At 34.1% G+C, this 14,559-nt stretch overlaps 1 long non-coding RNA gene across 1 annotated transcript in view; it reads right to left on the bottom strand.

Annotated features, from left to right (window-relative positions):
• LOC135362781 (uncharacterized) overlaps positions 1–14,559 on the bottom strand; it is a 64,562-nt gene that overhangs the window by 16,040 nt on the left and 33,963 nt on the right. The window lies entirely within an intron of this gene.

Below are 14,559 nucleotides of genomic sequence, written 5' to 3'. Positions count from 1 at the left end.
TTTTTAGGCAAAGACTTGGTTCATAAATCATATTGGGGAAAAGTAGTTCCATTACCAAAGATAAAAGAGAATGCTTCTACTTGTATAGAAGGAGGAAAAGACACAATCTTGAGTGAAATATAGGTCCCATCACTGGACTTGTACTAAGGGCATCTGCTTTATAAAGTTCTGCTGCCCAGAACCCTGGATACATGCAAAAGGAAAAGAGTTCTGGGGAGGGTGATATTAAACCTAATTACCAATTCTACCTTTGAAGATTTCCAGTACTTTCAACTACCTGACTTTTTTTTTATCTTAAAAATATTTCACAAACTTTTGTGGATAGTAATTGTGTGTTTAGTATCCATTAATTGTAAAAACACATAAGGCCAAAAATCTATCATGAATTCAGAAACCTCAAAGAAGCCGTCTTAAGTCAAAACAGTATTTACATACTGAGATATTATAAATATATGTGAGATATATGTGTGAGACATAGTTTATTTCATCTCTAAGCAATTCCTGGTACATTTATGGATTAGTACATTCAGTGAGGCATAGCTCTCATATTTCCAAAGCCTGTAGTTCTCATACTTTCTGCAACGCAATAGACGTAATGGATAAGATTCCTATTTGTTATATGGCATGGAGTATTGGACATATGAAATTGTGCCAGAGTTGTTTTAGGTGAGTCATTCTAAGAGCAGTTAATGATTATGTCAGTAATTAACACAGCTATTTAAAGATCTCACCAATATTGTGGGTTATGCTTCTGGCTCAGTAACTATAACACCATCTCTTTCCTCTGGCTAAAGAAAGCCTTTAATAATGCATCCTATGAAACTGATGCACTTTATAGCCGCTGTTGAATCTGCTATAATTTTTAAGTGTTAATCATACATGTTGTCCTTTTCTATTTTTGCAAAGTGACTCAAAATCTATCTCACAATTGTAGCTATGTCCCACTTGAAAACCACTAATAGCTAATAGCTTTGCTTTTGAATCATACGTTTGCATGCATGGGGCCAGGGTCAGGCTGCACCCAACATTTCCTACGACTTCTATGAATCTCATGAAATTCTGTTAAGCAAAATATAAATATAACTGTTCTCTATATGACCACATAGATAAAATTACAGTATTCAGCTAAAGACTTAAAAGATTCAGTTACATCTGATTGACCTAACTCAAAAATGCTGGAATGAATTGCAAAGATATGCTCATTGATCAGCTCTTGCACAGGGGGCATTTAGGAAAAGACATATGCTTAGGTAGCAGCAGGTCACTTCTCAGCATGCTGCTATAATTACATGCTTTGGTGTGTGTGCTTAATGACAAGTGGCATGAGAACCAGAACTGCCTTAGAGAACACAAGGCCACTTTCCTAGGTTCTAAAGCCTTGATCAGTTTTAGAAGATGATACCTCTCTAAAAGATGTTCTCATGAACCAAATTACTATTTCCTATCTTAAGATAGTCTTTATTTACTGAAAATCTACATTTATTTTCAAGACCTAGTTCATTGGGTTATTTGATTTTTTTTGCCTGTTTAATTGTCGGGGCTAGAGATGCTAAGTTGACATGCAACTGGATAACACTATTTTCTTTATGGCGCCAAGAGTGAAGAGGCCCTAAAAGGAAAGGGGTAAATACAAACTGTGAGTTAGGTGAAGTTTGTCATTGATAACACTGCCCTCTCCCCAGTTGCCAGTGTTTTCTGCTCTATGTCTTATGCCGAAAATCTCATTACTCACAGAAACTCAATTGTTATGAATCTTGGGGTCTTGTCTTTTGTTTCAAAAATGCTCTTTGAAAAGAATCTGAGACTCATCCATTTTTTATTACTGAGGTGAATTTACTATTGAGCTCATGAAGTTTAAGCTTCAGGTCACTTCTGTTACACAGCAGCCCCAAATCCTGTACCTAATTTTTATTCATAATTCTGCATTATTTTTTAAAAAGAGAATTTCAGCTCTCACAAAACTTGAGTCAGCCCCCACTCATGCAGTTTATTCTGGCGGCCCTTCCAAAGGCCAGGAATTTACACAGAGCCCGAAACCTACAAACAGAGGCAAGATTGTCACCAATGAATTTCAGGTATATGCCGATGAGGAGCAAACAACCTTTCCAGAATTTGAAATCAAGTATTTCTGCATTGATACAGTGCTATCTCAATGGAGTGGATTTACATGGGGGTCCTCTGAATCGTTCTCTCTTGTTCCCTGTGGCATGGCAAGGTGTTCTTTTATTTGTGAAAAATTTGAAATAATAATAACAATAATGGCAAGAATAGTTAGCTATTATTGAACACTTACTAAATCCTTTTCAAAACTGTGGCTTCCACTGTCAAATTTAAGTAAACTTACTGAAGAAGTTTCCAGACTAGCAGATATGAATCAGAAAGTAAAGATGATTCGGGTTTTGGAGGTAGCTTTTGGGTTCAGGAAATGTAAGAGCAATTTGTTTATTTGTTTGTTTAAGTTCCTGGAAAATATAGTCAATATTTTGAGCTAAATTTAAAAAATTTTCCTTTTAAATATGTAATAAAGTCTCCTTTTATCACCTTGAATTACCATATTTCAGGATACAACAAGACCAAAAAATCACAGACAGACTCTTCCAATTGGAAGTCATCTTAGATTACAAATTTCAATCTCTCATCTATTTTGTGAAGATCCTCTCTACCATTTTAACAGAGAGACCATTTAGCTTCAGTTCTATTGTTTATAAACATCTCCAGTTTTCAACCAAATCTGTCTCTCTATAGCAAGAGTCAGCAAATTATAGCCTTTGGGCCAAATTCTGCTCTGTGGCTTGTTTTCCTATAACCCACAAGCTAAGAATAGATATTACTTTTGTTTTAACTAATTATTATTATTTTTAATTTTAAACTTTTTATTAATAATCACAGTGAGTTTTGTATTTAATGATTTTGAATTTAGGATAACTGTCTTTCTAGGTCTTTTTTTTTCTTTTTTTCAGAGTAACTAGACTAGAATTGAATAAGGATTTTTAAAACTTTACTCTTAAATCTAGAATGGATTATTTCATTAAAATAGAATTTACCACATATAATTTTAAGTTTTCAATGAATGTGATTATTTCCTTAATGTTGAAGAATTATCCTTACATACTAAGCACTCATTTCCTACCTTCAAACTCACCTTCCTTCTAGCATAATTTAAAAAATTTCTTTTTTTTTTTTTTTTAAGATTTTTTATTTATTTATTTGAGACAGAATGAGAGAGAAAGAGAGCACATGAGAGGGGGGAGGGTCAGAGGGAGAAGCAGACTCCCTGCCGAGCAGGGAGCCCGATGCGGGACTCGATCCAGGGACTCCAGGATCATGACCTGAGCCGAAGGCAGTCGCTTAACCGACTGAGCCACTCAGGCGCCCCTAAAAAATTTCTTTAATTGAAGTATAGTTGACACTCAATATTACATTAGTTACAGGTGTACAGCATAGTGATTCAACAATTATAAATATTACAAATTCTCACCATGGTAAATGTAGTTACCATCTGTCACCACATGATGGTATTACAGTTTTATGAACTATATTCTATAAATTTTCATCTCCATGACTTACTTATTTTATAGCTGCAGGTTTATATCTCTCAATTCCCTTCACCTGTTTTACCAACCCTCTCTGTGCCCCCCTTAGCCCTCCACCCCGCGTCTGGCAACCACCAGTTTCTTCTTTGTATTTATGAGTCTGTTTCTATTTTGTTGTTGTTGTTGTTATTTATTTGTTCAATTTTTTTAGATTCCACATGTAAATGAAATTATATGGTATTTGTTTTTCTCTGACCTATTTCACTTAGCATGATACTCTCTAGTCCATCCATGTTGCCAGAAAAGGCAAGATTTCATTCTTTTTTTATGGCTGAGTAATATTCCATTGTTTATATATACCGCATCATTTTTATCCATTTATCTACTGATGGACACAATTTGCTCTTGTATCTTGGATATTGTAAATAATACTTCAATAAACATAGGGGAACGTATGTCTCTCCACATTAGTGTTTTCATTTTCTCTCAGTAAATATTTAGAAGTGGAATTGCTAGGTCATATGGTATTTCTATTTTTTAATTTTTTGAGGAATCTACATACTGTTTTCTATAATGGCTACACCAATTTACATTCTCACCAACAATGCATAAGAGTTCTCCTCTCCATATTCTTGATAAGACTTGTTATTTTTTATCTCTTTTCTTTTTGATACTAGCCATTCTGACTGGTGTGAAGTGGTTTTGATTTTCATTTCCCTGATGATTAGTGATGGTGAGCATCTTTTCATGTGCCTGTTGGCCTTCTGTATATCTTCTTTAGAAAAATGTCTATTCAGGTCCTCTGCCCATTTTTAAATCAAATTAGTTGTTTTGGTGTTTAGTTGTATGAGTTCTTTATCTAGTTTAGATAATTAACCCTTTATTGAATATATCATTTCCAAATATCTTCTACCATGCAGTAAGTTGTCTTTATATTTTGTTGATGGCTCCTTCCTTTATGCAGAAAGCTTTTTATTTTTTTTATTTTATTATTATTATTTTTTAAAGATTTTATTTATTTATTTGAGACAGAGAGAATGAGAGAGACAGAGAGCACATGAGAGGGGGAGGGTCAGAGGGAGAAGCAGGCTCCCTGCCGAGCAGGGAGCCCGATGCGGGACTCGATCCCGGGACTCCAGGATCATGACCTGAGCCGAAGGCAGTCGCTTAACCAACTGAGCCACCCAGGCGCCCCCAGAAAGCTTTTTATTTTGATGTAGTCCCAATTGTTTATTTTTGCTTTTGTTTTCCTTGCCTGAGGAGACATATCCAGAAAAATGTTGCAGTGGCTGATGTTCATGAGTTTATTGCCTGTGTTTTCTTTTACGAATTTCATGGTTTCGGGACTTACTTTTAGGTTTTAATCCATTGTCCGTTTGTTTGTTTGTTTGTTTATATGGTGTAAGAATGTGGTATAGTTTCCTTCTTTTGCAGGTAGATGTCCAGTTTTCCTAGCACCATTTATTGAAGATACTGCCTCTTCCCCATTGTATATTCTTGCCTCCTTTGTTGTAGATTAATTGATCATGTAAGTGTGGCTTTATTTCTGAACTCTCTTTTCTGTTCTATTGATCTACAGATCTATTTGTGTGCCAGTGCCATATTGTTTTGATTACTATAGCTTTGTAGTATAGTTTGAAATATGTGACTGTGATACCTCCGCTTTGTTCTTCTTTCTCAAGATTACTTTGTCTATACAAGGTCTTTTGTGGTTCCACACAAATTTTGGGATTTTTTTGTTCTAGTTCTTTGAAGAATACTATTGGTATTTTGATTGGTATTGTGCTGAATCTGTAGATTGCTTTGGGTAGTATAAACAGTTTAACAATATTCATTATTCCAATCCATGAACATGGTATATCATTCCATTTATTTATGTCATCTTCAATTTCTTTCATCACCATTGTATAGTTTTTAGAGTATGTATTACATTTTTAAATGGTTGAGAAAAATCAAAGGAAGAATAGTTAATGACACATGGCAATTATACAAAATTCAGATTTATGTGTCTATAAGTAAAATTTTATTGGGACACAGCCATGTTCATTATATTTATTTACTATGGCTGCTTTCATGAAACAAGGCAGAGATGAGTAGTTGAAACAGGTAACCTATGGATCGCAAAGCCTAAAATATTTACAGTCTAGCCTTTTACAGAAAAAAAAAAAGTCCTGATTTTTTAGGAGCCACAAAAAATAAATTTATTTTCTTTTAATCACAGACTTCTTGCCCTGGTTCTCTCTTTCTCTTTCTTTGAATTTGGGGGATATCTTTATTTTGCTTTCACATTTTTTTCTTAATTGAAGTAATTGTAGAGTCATATGAAATTTTATGAAATACCATAAGATAGCCTTTGTATATTTTTCCCAGTTTTCCCCAATGGTAACATTTTACAAAACTATAGTATAATATTACAATCAAAATATTGGCAGTGGTAACCATCTTTTGATTTTATTTAGATTTCCTAAGTTTTATTTGTACTCATTATGCATGTGTAAGTTCTACAGTTTTTCTCACCCATGTATGTTGCAACATAGTCAGGATATTGAACAGATTCTTCTCTTTTATTCTTAATCTTTCATACTTTTATTCATTCTTACGTGGCATAGTTTGAGACTTCTGTCCATCTTTGCTAATTTCTGGTAGCTTTGGAGTTTATCAAATCCCCTTTAAAGTATCTATGTTACATACAAAGGGTTGCAATTTTCAAAAGAATATAGAAAATATTACTGATGAAGATGAAATTTAAAGCAAGATAAGAAATACATAACTTTGACAAATGTCAGAAACTATTATGATATTCTTTAGGAAAAACCAATTGTGATGTGCCTAAGCAAAGTTGAAAAGTAACACAATAGTCAAAATGCAAGAGCCAAATTTAAATATGCATCGAATGCAGTCAAAGAATCTAAACAATCCAAATCAATAATAAAGTAGAGAAAAATTATGAAAGTACCCAGAACTTAGAAAGAATAGCAAATGGAGGGTGGAGGAAGAGAAGGAAGAAAGGGAGCAAGGGAGGGAGAAGAAAAGAAGGAAGGGAGAAAGGAAAGATGGGTCATGTATTACTAGGTATGAAGGATAGAGAATATGATCCAACATATAAATAATTATTTCTAAAGAATAAACCAGAGCAAATAAAACATAAGCAACCAAAGTATTATATGGAATGAAACTTCTCTATGATGAATAAAAACATGTATATAGAGGGGCATCTGGGTGGCTTAGTCATAAGCGTCCAACTTTTGGTTTTGGCTTAGGTCATGATCTTATGCATAGTGGGACAGAACCCTGTGTGGGGCTCCACACTCAGTGAGGAGTCTGCATGAAAGATTCTCTCCCTCCACGCCTCCCTCCACTCTTTCATGAGCACGTGTGCACTCTCTCTCTCTCAAATAAATATTTTTTTTAAAAAACATGTATCTAGAGATTAAAAGTATCCATTATTAATATGTCCCAAGTAACATTAATAATAACAATAATGATAATAGTAAGAAGAGACCTATACCTAGATATATACTAGTAACACTTTAAATCTCCATATACATAGAATTCCAAAAGTTTCTTGGCAGGAAAAATAAAACAGGTAACTGAAAAGGAACCTCAGAAATTTGAGGGAAATATGTTTTGACCTGATAATTATAAATTGATATAGCCATTTACTTACAAATGCAAGAATAATCAATTTTCAGATAATCACAGGTTCAGAAGGCATACTATTCACGTGTATTTTCTGATGGGAAAAAGTTATGTATCTGCACTAACTGAGCAGTAATTCAAAATATAGAGAAAAAATACAATACTATAAAATTATGTGATAAAAGGGCTGTGTGAAGCAAACCCATGTTACTTTGTTTTCCTTGATTAATTACTTTTGTTTCAGTAGGCCAAACCAACAGTTGTTATCTTTACTAGAACTACATCTTAAATTAATAAAAATGATCATGCTCTACAGGATTTAAAAAATATACCTTCAACATTTTCTAGCATCTCATTTCTTGAGCCTTTTTTTACTTTTCATTAACCACAGTCTTAGTACTCCCGATAATTATTTTTTTCTAATTTATCATTCACTTTAACTCCATAACATTGATTCTTAAAAACTTTTTATTTTTAAGTAGTTGTAGACTTACAAAAACTTGCAAAAATAGTAGAGTTCCTTCATATTCCTCATCTCCTTTCCATTAATAATCACACCTCACATAACCATGGTACTATGATCAAACTAAGGAAATTGGTATCCCTATGATACTATTAACTAAAATACAGACATTCAGTTTCAGCAATTGTCCCACCATCTTTTTGTCTGTTCTAAGATTGGTTCCAGGCTTTCACATTGTATTTAATTGTTATTTAATTTATTCTTAGTTACAATTAGAACAGTTAGAACAGTTCCTCAGTTTTGTTTTGTTTTGTTTTTTGTTTTTCGTTTTTCTTTTTTTGGTCATTCGGGACCTTGGCACTTTTGAAGAGTACTGGTTAGGTATTGTTTTTAATTCCAACAGGTAGTTCTCTGAGATCAACTGGAATGAATACAGAAAAATAGGTGTCTAATTTTGAAAAATATGAAAGTGAGACCCATCTAGTGGACAAAATATTGTATCACACAATAACCGGATGCTGCTTTATCTTTCTGTGTAGATATAGGTACAGATACATATATAGATACAGATATAGGTATAGATATATAGATACATACACATGTGATGTAAAGTATAAGCCAATCAAATATTTTCTACTTGAATTATTTGCCAAAATAAAAATTGCAATAACCAATTTTATAATCCAGTATTAACTATCTTATGAAACCAAGCACATACCTAGAAAACTCTAAAGATTGTTTTGGAAAATACTAATCTCAACTCTTATGAAAATTTATCTATGTGTATTCCTAATGTTTTCCAGATAATGGACTTTCACAATTTTAGAAATTACACTGAGTAAGGGCCTAGCATTTATGTGTATTTTGATAACTTTGCATCATTCTGTGGCAAATATAATCTCTGCCTGTTGGTCAGTGTCAAACAATGAAGGAAAACTACCAGGAATAAATCAAACTGTTTTTATTACAGGTAACTAGTCTTTTGAATGAATGGAATTTACTTGTAATTTATTTGGTAAAAGAATCTGAATTCTCTTAAAGGTGGCAAATAGAGCAACTTAATACTTTTCTTAAGTGTAGAAGTTCCATGAGAACCATAATATGTTTCTTTCTTTTGTATTGAGAAGGTTTTGGTAGACAAGTGATGGCTGAAGGAAGAGAATATGTAATTGTCTTAAGCCATGGAGTTCTGAAAATTTTCAGTAGACATACTACCTTAACCGTAAGTTAAGGGAAGGAAATCATAAAGTTTAGACAAAGTAGGCAAATGGAATTGGGAGCCATTCAAATCAAAATCAGATAAGAATAAAAAAGAATTTTATAAATAGATAAAATGTCCCCTTTAGCTAAACACTGAAGTGCACCTTCTGGTTTCATTTCCATTTATATTTACCAAAAGTAGTTTTCTGTCATGAAAAACAATTTTTCCTCTTTCAGTGAAATCTTTAAAATGTAAACTGTTAGGTATCTCTAGGCTCCTCTAGAATGCACAGCTGGAAAAACAAGGATGTTTAAACCCTCAAATGGTTTGGGTCTATTTCAAGGTTTTGTTCTTGGCCTTATACAGGAACCAAAAAGTTGCCCTTGGCTTCTAAATTTGGGGATGACAATTTAAAACATTCAAATACGTGTTTCATTGGTACATACTATGTATATAAATTGTCCATTTAAAAATATTTAATATTTACCAACTTTAATAAAAGACTAGAAATATATACATATATATGTGTGTGTGTGTGCGTATATATATATATATATATATATATATATATATATATATATATATATATAATAATAACATTTATTTGGTTTCTGTGAAAGTGATATTTTTTCCCTAAGCCTGGGCATTGCTTATAGCAATGCATTGCATATGTGCATATGTTTAGGCACATTATTTTTTCTTAAAGTTGGTAATTTTTGATTTAATATTCCCAATATGGTTAAAAATTAATGTATTGATATATTTAACATGAAGTTAACAAGATAGTATAAAAACTCCTTATGCATGAACACTCATATAGGAATAATAATAAAAAAAAGATATTATCCTTTGTAACCATGTAAATCAAACCAGGCAGCTGGTGCTTGGCAGTTAGAAAAGACCCACAAAATTATTCTTCCAAATTATGATGAGTAAGTGAACCCAAAGTGACCCCTGGCACAACTGGATAACAAGTTAGTCAAAGAAAGAATTACTAGCAATTATGTTTTCTGATTGCCTACAAGCAGACAACAAAATTTGTGGTTGGTGTAATCTCATGTATGTCTGTTTTCTTCTTGGTCTGGCCCCTTGAACATCATGGACAAAATAAAAAGGCTTTATTTTTTCCTTCAGCATCAGGGTATATATTCATTAACTCTCTCCCTGCCCATGTTAGGTTCTGAATATAACTTCTGTAATGTGTATGAGATTAACTTGCAAAAATCAACTGTTGTGAATTTCCTACTATTAAAGCTTTTATATTTAGTAGTAAATAACTGCTGAATGAGCCATTCCTGGAAGCATATTTTGGTAGATTTGGGCGGAAACAAGCAAACCAAAATGAGAAAAGAATTGATGAGATGATGGAAGAGATGTGATGTCCTGAGACCAACTTCTTCCACTTCACAATTTGGCCTGAAACAGCCTTGATAGAAATAATTGGATTTGGATCCTGTCACTCGTCATTGCTTCATATCTTAGTTGTGATGTGGGGTAGAACAGTATTGTAAAGACTTTAATAATGTTTCCTTTTGTGTTTCCCACCTGGATTTATTCTCTCCCTTCCTCTGGATGTCAACAGAAAGACTTGGCTGTCTTCATCATTTCCAAGAGGGAAGTGTCAAAATAGAAACACAATGACCAGAATGGGCATATCAACCAAAACAATAGCAATTTTAAAAAGAGAAAATATTTGAGCTCTTTCCCAGCTTTGATGTTCAGATGCTTAAGGCCTTGAGGGCACGGAGAAGATTTGAGATATAGATAAAGATATGTGAAGGAAAAATTATTCCCTTTTCCATGATTTCTTCCAATGGGAGAGAAGAGAGAGAGAAAAGATGTTAGAAGAACAAAGATTGGAAGGTATGTAGAAATGGAGAAAAAGATTGATCATGTACCTCTTGTCTATGGTTAGAGTCTTGAGATGTTGACCTCTAGCCCAGAAACCATAGAAATTGTTGCAGCAATTTCTGTGATCCTAACATATCATGGAAGCACCATATTGATAGGAAATAACAAACTTACTTGCAGGGACCACAAGAGTAGGAATTTCAGTGCTGAGCTTAATGGTCTGATGACTAAGGACTATACGCAGCAATGCATGGATGGAAGAATTAAAAATGTGGTTCCCTACCCCCTAAATACTTGGAATTACTTAAGTCTCTCAAAACATGCACCAGCCCCAGGGAAAGAGGCAGGAGCCTAAACTGACTTAAAACAATTTTCTCCTACATTGATAAAATGAGTGCTGAAAATAAAATTAATTTGTGTAACAAAAAAGTAAGATATGTTTCTTGCACACTGATTTCTTGCATACTTACTAAGATTTATACCAACTATTAACACACACACACACGTAGCAAACATCTTGTAATAAGGGAAGACTTCACACTATTTGCAAAGGTGGCAACATTTAGCCAAGTTTGAAGGATGAATAAGAATGTGTCAGATAACATAACATAATAAAATTTTTAAAAATGTAAAATAAAAAAAAGAATGTGTCAGATATATAATGGATGAGGAGCATTTAAGAAAAGGGAGAGTAAATACAATCCCGTAAACGGATGAGAGAGAATTGTATGTTTGAGTAAGATCAAGAAGTAACTTAGAGTATAGTCACCTAGGAATTATCAGAGAGCCATGAGGATGGAAAAGTAGACACAGCTGGAATATTAAAGTCCTTGCTAAGAAGTGTTGGTTTAGTCCTACAGTTGGTAAGGATCTGTTAAAATATTTTAAGCAGAGAGGTGGTATGAACAAATTTGATTTTTATAAAGATAACTCAGGTACAGTGTGTAGGATTCTTTGAAAGATGTTGAGAATACAGGCAGACAGACCAGTTGGGACGCTGATGAGAAACTATGGTTTAAACTATGGGAGTGGAGATAGAAGGCAGTTGAGATTTACTTGGCATGTGGATTGATGAGACTTGGCAGGTTAGGCATTAGTTATGAGGGAGAGGTTGATGATATCTCCCAGGTTCTGAATGGAATGTTAGTGTAATTAATCAAGCAAGATAAGGAATACAGGGAGGAGATATGTAAAGATGACCAGTTGACTATTGGAAAGAGATCTTGGATTTCTGGAAGATTTCTTGCCTAAAAGCAGATTAAGGAAATTCCATAACCACAAAACATGGTTTGGGTAAATTTGTATAGATTTTCCAATATTTGCAGTCTTTACCATGCCTTCCCTACTTCTCTGTCACTTTCCTTCTTCAACCTTGAATCAGGCAACAAAATCTGATATTTTCTTTTCTTTTTTTTTTAAATATATAAACATTTTCCTTTATTTTATTTTTTTAAAGATTTTTTTGATCCAATTTCTTTTTTCTATTTTTTTATTATTATGTTCAATTAGCCAGCATATAGTACATCATTAGTTTTTGATGTAGTGTTCAACAATTGTTGTTGTTATACAACAACACCCAGTGCTCATGACCACACTTGCCCTCCTTAATACCCATCACCCCGTTACCCCATCCCTCCATCCCCCTCCCTTCTGTAACCCTCAGTTTGGTTCCTGGAGTCCAGAGTCCCTCATGGTTTGTCTCCCTCTCTGATTTCTTCCTATTCAGTTGGGAAAACAGAATGGGAAAATCTGATATTTTCAATGCTGCTCAAATTTGATGTCTCCTGTGCCTCTTACTTTATATTTGATTTCAACTTGCCTTTTATTGCACTTTTTCTCTATTGATTTAATTTTGGAATCTTGAATATACTACTCTTGCCTCAGGATGGTTTGAAATAACTTTGCCCTGCTTTGTGGCGGAAAATTGGCCATGAACCATTCCAGCAAAACAGGAAAATAATAGACTGGGAGGAAATGCATTTCTGTACACTGTAGACAGAAAATCACCTTGCTGATGGACCAAGCCGGAATTCATTCACCAACCAAACAGGTGGCAGCTACATAGAACCAATTTACAGCCAGATATACCAATTGCTCCAATTCTTGTAATAGTTAAATATATCTCATTCTAGGCTCATATTTTAAGTGTTTTACATGTATTAGTTCATTTAGTCCCTGCCTTAACCCTATGGAGTAGTTACTATCGTCATTCCCATTCTACAGATGAAGAAACTGAGACACAGAAAAATTAAATTGATCAGTGTCACACAGTTACGTGGATTCAAATCTAAGCAGTATAGCTCCAGAGACTGCTCTTACTTGATATACAATGCTCATTTACATTAGTTTCCTATGCTGCTGTAACAAATTACTACAAACCTAATGGCTAAAACAATACAAATTTACTCCCTTCCAGTTCTGGAGTCCAGAAGTTCAAAAAGGCCTTAGTGGATTAAAATCAAGGACTGTAGTCCTTCTGCAGGCTCTAGGGAAGAATCCATTTCTTAACCTTTTCCAGCTTCTAGAGGCAACTTGAATTCCTTGGCTTGTAGTTCTTTCTTTCATCTTTGAAGTCAGCAGTATAGCGTATTCAAATCTCTAACTCTGCTATCATTGTCACATCTCCGTGGCTGACTCTGATCCTCCTGAATCCTCCTTATAAGAAGACCTATGATTAAACTGGGCCCACCCAATAATCCATAATAATCTTCCTACCTCTAGATTCTTATCTCAATCACATAAAACAATCTATTCACAGGTTTCAGTAATTAGGGTGTGGATATCTTTGGGGGAACACTACTCGCTCTGCCACACCATTCTTCACAGATAGGGAGGATATCTTCTCCCTGGAAGACCTCAGTATTAGTCTTCTATGTTTCTACATTTCTGCAGTTATTTTAAATGAAAGGAACAGAGTGCATTCACGCACATGCACACTTGACCACTCCCTACAACATGATTTTCCAACATGGAAAAGGAAGCTTGCATTAAACACATGAAATTACATGGATGAGATCTGGTACTATGATGGTTAAGATCTATACTCTTGCCTGACACTCAAGGAGCACCAACTTCTTCAACTGTATATCTGCATACATTCCTTGCACATATTTTGGTTTATTTATTGATTTGATACCACTCTGTTTTCCAAAGACTTTAAAGTAATGAATCCCCACTGAATCTGGGTCAGGATTATAATTTTAAATTATTTTGGTGGTAATGTATTCTCACCAAACATGTAGGAAGATACCAAATATATAATGTTTTGGAGTGGTCTATGCTTCATTCCAGAATTCCTACACTTGAGTCAAGGGTAGGTTAAAAAAATTAAAGTCAGGAATCACTCCATGATCCTTTAAGGTAGCATAAGGTTATATTCTCTGGAAGAAGAATTGTTGACAAGAGACCAAGGTCAAGGATTCCTTGGCCATTGTTTTATAATAGACTAAGCATTTAGCTGCCATTCACCTAAATAAATCTTTCATAGTTTTATTACATTCCCAGATGAACCACAACATAGAATTATATATTTAAATAATGTGAGTAAAACTCAGATGTTTCAGTAGCATTGTTTTAAATTTTGTCTCTATTTTGGGAATATTTACAGAAGATTCTAGTGCTAAATCTTTTTATCTTTTTCACATAAAGCAGATGAATCTACCTTTAAGTCAATGTTCTATTTGGAGACAGTCCTGAATTATGGCTGACTTTCAATGGCCTTCAGTCCTGAGCTTTCTATTTATCAGTCTGTAGCTTTTTTATTCCTCCCACATACATATTACCTGTAGTCTTCGGAAACAAGTAGAAACAGGGCGCCTGGGTGGCTCAGTCGTTAAGCGTCTGCCTGTGGCTCAGGTCATGATCCCGGGGTC

Source organism: Mirounga angustirostris, unplaced genomic scaffold (assembly GCF_029215605.1).
Source record: "Mirounga angustirostris isolate CCGP_5_RB_7025 unplaced genomic scaffold, mMirAng1.0.hap1 SCAF_1, whole genome shotgun sequence".
NCBI classification, from domain to species: Eukaryota; Metazoa; Chordata; class Mammalia; order Carnivora; family Phocidae; genus Mirounga; species Mirounga angustirostris.
The sequence above is the reverse complement of the archived record's forward strand: the minus strand, read 5'-3'. Positions and strand labels throughout refer to the sequence as shown.